This window comes from Arachis stenosperma, chromosome 3, assembly GCF_014773155.1.
Source record: "Arachis stenosperma cultivar V10309 chromosome 3, arast.V10309.gnm1.PFL2, whole genome shotgun sequence".
NCBI classification, from domain to species: Eukaryota; Viridiplantae; Streptophyta; class Magnoliopsida; order Fabales; family Fabaceae; genus Arachis; species Arachis stenosperma.
In genome coordinates, this window is record NC_080379.1 from 112,437,121 (window position 1) to 112,443,047 (window position 5,927).

At 40.2% G+C, this 5,927-nt stretch overlaps 1 non-coding gene across 1 annotated transcript; it reads left to right on the forward strand.

The window, feature by feature from the left end:
- Positions 1-1,097: 1,097 nt before the first annotated feature.
- LOC130971759 (small nucleolar RNA R71) lies at positions 1,098-1,201 on the forward strand. The gene has a single exon (XR_009082969.1). It is a non-coding gene; the product is annotated as a small nucleolar RNA R71 (small nucleolar RNA).
- Positions 1,202-5,927: the final 4,726 nt, after the last annotated feature.

A 5,927-nucleotide genomic window follows, 5' to 3' on the forward strand; every position in this document is an offset into this window, starting at 1 on the left:
GTTTCTACCTAGACAAGTCATCCAGTTCTTTGGTGAACAAAGGAGGTTCATTCTCCCAAGTCTCATTTCCAAATAACTTGTCATTTAGCTTCATGATTGCTCCAAGGTATTTAGCAACTTGCTCTTCAGTGACATACTCATCCTCTTCAAAGGAAGAATACTCATCAGAGCTCATGAATGGCAGTAGTAATTCCAATGGAACCTCTATGGTCTCATTTTGAGCCTCAGATTCCCATGGTTCCTCATTGGGGAACTCATTGGAGGCCAGTGGACGTCCAGTGAGGCCTTCCTCAGTGGCGTTCACTGCCTCTTCTTCCTCCCAGAATTCGGCCATGTTAATGGCTTTGCACTCTCCTTTTGGATTTTCTTCAGTATTGCTTGGGAGAGTACTAGGAGGGAGTTCAGTGATTTTCTTGCTCAGCTGACCCACTTGTCCTTCCAAGTTTCTAATGGAGGACCTTGTTTCAGTCATGAAACTTTGAGTGGTTTTGATTAGATCAGAGACCATGGTTGCTAATTCAGAGGTATTCTGCTTAGAACTCTCTGTCTGTTGCTGAGAAGATGATGGAAAAGGCTTGCTATTGCTAAACCTATTTCTTCCACCATTATTGTTGTTGAAACCTTGTTGAGGTCTCTGTTGGTCCTTCCATGAGAAATTTGGGTGATTTCTCCATGAAGAATTATAGGTGTTTCCATAGGGTTCTCCTAGGTAATTCACCTCTTCCATTGAAGGGTTCTCAGGATCATAGGCTTCTTCCTCAGATGAAGCTTCCTTAGTACTGCTTGGTGCATTTTGCATTCCAGACAGGCTTTGAGAAATCAAATTGACTTGTTGAGTCAATATCTTGTTCTGAGCCAGAATGGCATTCAGAGCATCAATCTCAAGAACTCCTTTCTTCTGATTAGTCCCATTGTTCACAGGATTCCTTTCAGAAGTGTACATGAATTGGTTATTTGCAACCATTTCAATCAGCTCTTGAGCTTCTGTAGGCGTCTTCTTCAAATGAAGAGATCCTCCAGCAGAGCTATCCAAAGACATCTTGGATAGTTCAGAGAGACCATCATAGAAAATACCTATGATGCTCCATTCAGAAAGCATGTCAGATGGACATTTTCTGATCAATTGTTTGTATCTTTCCCAAGCTTCATAGAGGGATTCTCCATCCTTTTGTCTGAAGGTTTGGACTTCCACTCTAAGCTTACTCAATTTTTGAGGTGGAAAGAACTTTGCCAAGAAGGCATTGACTAGCTTTACCCATGAGTCCAGACTTTCTTTAGGTTGAGAGTCCAACCATATTCTAGCTCTGTCTCTTACAGCAAAAGGGAATAGCATAAGTCTGTAGACCTCAGGGTCAACCCCATTAGTCTTGACAGTGTCACAGATTTGCAAGAACTCAGCTAAAAACTGATGGGGATCTTCCAATGGAAGTCCATGAAACTTGCAATTCTGTTGCATTAGAGAAACTAATTGAGGCTTAAGCTCAAAGTTGTTTGCTCCAATGGCAGGGATAGAGATGCTTCTCCCATAGAAGTCGGGAGTAGGTGCAGTAAAGTCACCCAGCACCTTCCTTGCATTGTTGGCATTGTTGTTTTCGGCTGCCATGTGTTCTCCTTTTTTGAAGAATTCGGTCAGGTCCTTTGAAGAGGGTTGTGCTTTGGCTTCTCTTAGCTTTCTCTTCAAGGTCCTTTCAGGTTCAGGATCAGGCTCAACAAGAATGCTTTTGTCTTTGCTCCTGCTCATAAGAAAGAGAAGGGAACAAGAAAATGTGGAATCCTCTATGTCATAGTATAGAGATTCCTTGAAGTGTCAGAGGAAAAGAAGAGTAGAAGACAGAAGTGGAAAATTCGAACTTATCAAAGGAGATGGAGTTCGAATTTTGCATTAAGGAATAGTGTTAGTCCATAAATAGAAGGATGTGAGGAGAAGGGAAGTAATTTTCGAAAATTAAGTGAAAGATTTTGAAAACATTTTTGAAAAACATTACTTAATTTTCGAAAATGAAAGTGGGAGAGAAATAAAATGATTTTTGAAAAAGATTTTAAAATTAGAAATCAAAAAGATTTGATTGAAAACTATTTTGAAAAAGATGTGGTTAAGAAGATATGATTGGTTTTAAAAAGATGTGATTGAGAAAATATGATTTGAAAACAATTTTAAAAAGATTTGATTTTAAAAATTAATAACTTGGCTATCAAGAAAAGATATGATTCAAACATTAAACCTTTCTCAACAGAAAAGGCAACATACTTGAGATGTTGAATCAAATCATTAATTGATAGCAAGTATCTTTAAAAATGGAAAGAAATTGATTTTGAAAAAGATTTGATTGAAAAATTGATTTGAAAAAGATTTGATTTTGAAAAGATTCTGAAAACTTAAAAAAATTTGAATTGAAAACAAAATCTTCCCCCTTGTGCCATCCTGGCGTTAAACGCCCAGAATGGTGCACATTCTGGCGTTTAACGCCCAAAACTATACCCTTTTGGGCGTTAAACGCCCAACCAGGCACCCTGGCTGGCGTTTAAACGCCAGTCTGTCCTTCTTCACTGGGCGTTTTGAACACCCAGCTTTTTCTGTGCAATTCCTCTGCTGTATGTTCTGAATCTTCAATTCTCTGTATTATTGACTTGAAAAGACACAAATTAAAAATATTTTTGGATTTTTAATAATAAAGAATAATCAAAATGCAACTAAAATCAAATAACAATGCATGCAAGACACCAAACTTAGTAGTTTGTATACTACTGACACTAATGAGAATGCATATGAGACACACAAAACACTTCAAGTCAATAGAATTCAAAGATTAGAGCACAGAAATCATCAAGAACATCTTGAAGATCACTAAGACACATGAATGAATGCATGCAATTGACACCAAACTTAAGATGAGACACTAGACTCAAACAAGAAATTTTTGGGTTTTATGATTTTTTTTTATTTTTTATTTTTTTGTGTTTTTCGAAAATTAAGTGGAAAAAGGTATCAAAATTCCTAATGAGAATTCCAGGAATCAGTGCAATGCTAGTCTAAGACTCCGGTCCAGGAATTAGACATGGCTTCACAGCCAGCCAAGCTTTCAAAGAAAGCTTCGGTCCAAAACACTAGACATGGCCAAAGGCCAGCCAAGCCTTAGCAGATCACTGCTCCAAAAGCAAGATTGATAAAAATCAACAAGCTCTTGTGATGATAAGTTGAAACCTCGGTCCAATGAGATTAGACATGGCTTCTCAGCCAGCCAGATTTCAACAAATCATCATGAAACTCTAGAATTCATCTTCAAGAATTTCGAAAAAAAAATACCTAATCTAAGCAACAAGATGAACCGTCAGTTGTCCAAACTGAACAATCCCCGGCAACGGCGCCAAAAACTTGGTGCTGTTGCCGGATTTTGGCACTGATGTTACCGGACAAAGAGCTTGCTCAAAACTCAAACAATCCCCGGCAACGGCGCCAAAAACTTGGTGCGCGAAATTGTGAACAATACTTTTTCACAACTCTCATAATCCCCGGTCATGAACTCCAAAAACTTGGTAGCTCAATTCCATGGCATTACACAACTTCGCACAACTAACCAGCAAGTGCACTGGGTCGTCCAAGTAATAAACCTTACGCGAGTAAGGGTCGATCCCACGGAGATTGTTAGTATGAAGCAAGCTATGGTCATCTTGTAAATCTTAGTCAGGCAGACTCAAATGGATATGGTGATGAACGAAAATAACATAAAAGATAAAGATAGAGATACTTATGTAATTCATTGGTAGGAACTTCAGATAAGCGCATGAAGATGCCTTCCCTTCCGTCTCTCTGCTTTCCTACTGTCTTCATCCAATCCTTCTTATTCCTTTCCATGGCAACCTCGTGTAGGGTTTCACCGTTATCAATGGCTACCTCCCATCCTCTCAGTGAAAACGGTTGCAAATGCTCTGTCACAGCACGCGGAATTCAGCTGTCGGTTCTCGGTCAGGCCGGAATAGAATCCATCGATTCTTTTGTGTCTGTCACTAACGCCCCGCCTGCTAGGAGTTTGAAGCACGTCACAGTCATTCAATCATTGAATCCTACTCAGAATACCACAGACAAGGTTTAGACCTTCCGGATTCTCTTGAATGCCGCCATCTGTTCTCGCCTATACCACGAAGACTCTGATCTCACGGAATGGTCGGCTCGTTTGTCAGGCGAGCACTCGGTTGTCAGGCGATCAACCATGCATCGTGCAATCAGGAATCCAAGAGATATTCACTAGAGCCTTGGTTGCTTGTAGAACAAAAGTGGTTGTCAGTCACCTTGTTCATAAGTGAGAATGATGATGAGTGTCACGGATCATCACATTCATCAAGTTGAAGAACAAGTGATATCTTAGAACAAGAACAAGCGGAATTGAATGGAAGAACAATAGTAATTGCATTAATACTCGAGGTACAGCAGAGCTCCACACCTTAATCTATGGTGTGTAGAAACTCCACCGTTGAAAATACATAAGCATAAGGTCTAGGCATGGCCGAATGGCCAGCCTCCCAATGATCTAAGATAGCATAAAACACGAAGATAGCTACCCCGATATCTCAATACAATAGTAAAAGGTCCTACTTATAGAAAACTAGTAGCCTAGGGTGTACAGAGATGAGTAAATGACATAAAAATCCACTTCCGGGCCCACTTGGTATGTGCTTGGGCTGAGCAATGAAGCATTTTCGTGTAGAGACTCTTCTTGGAGTTAAACGCCAGCTTTTATGCCAGTTTGGGCGTTTAACTCCCATTTGGGTGCCAGTTCCAGCGTTTAACGCTGGGATTCCTGAGGGTGACTTTGAACGCCGGTTTGGGCCATCAAATCTTGGGCAAAGTATGGACTATCATATATTGCTGGAAAGCCCAGGATGTCTACTTTCCAACGCCGTTGAGAGCGCGCCAATTGGGCTTCTATAGCTCCAGAAAATCCACTTCGAGTGCAGGGAGGTCAGAATCCAACAGCATCTGCAGTCCTTTTCAGTCTCTGAATCAGATTTTTGCTCAGGTCCCTCAATTTCAGCCAGAAAATACAGAAAAACACACAAACTCATAGTAAAGTCCAGAAAAGTGATTTTTAACTAAAAACTAATAAAAATATACTAAAAACTAACTAGATCATACCAAAAACATACTAAAAACAATGCCAAAAAGTGTATAAATTATCCACTCATCAGTAAGTCACAAGTTTCTGTTCGAAATTCCAGCCCTTATTTTCGAGTTTCATGGGTGAAATGTTGAGATTTTGGGTTCTTTGATGTTATAGAAAGCCTAAAATGTGATTTTTACGGCTAAATGTGATAGAGGAGACGGAGACGAGAATTTTGGTACCAATTTTATAGAATTCGGACCAAGATTGGACCAAACGGGCCAAACCGGGCCAATTGGACCCAAAGTGGGCCCTTGGCCCAACATAACTAGACCAAAACCCTAGTTTTCAGCATTCTCTCTCCTCACTAAACACACTCACATGCTGAAAATGGAGGCCATGGAGGGAAGAACTCTCTCTCAAGTTCTTTCTCTCACTTGATCTTCAAACCACCATAACTTTTGATCTAGAGCTCCGATTGCCGCTCCGTTTGCGGCCACGCGTTCACCGCGGAGAGCTCTACAAAACCCATATAATCAATCTTGAGGTAAGTCACAAGTTTCTGTTCGAAATTCCAGCCCTTATTTTCGAGTTTCATGGGTGAAATGTTGAGATTTTGGGTTCTTTGATGTTATAGGACCCAACTCTCTTGAAGGAGAAGGTTAATCTTGTCTCCTTGGACCTTGGGTGTGGTAAGATTCTCAACCCTAGTGTATTTTGTTGTTTTATGATGTTTGGGTTTTGAGATGTTGTGTATGGGTATGATGATTGTGGCTTAGGTTGTATATGTGTGGATATTGGAGCTTGATTGGTGATTTTGAAAAGCTTGAA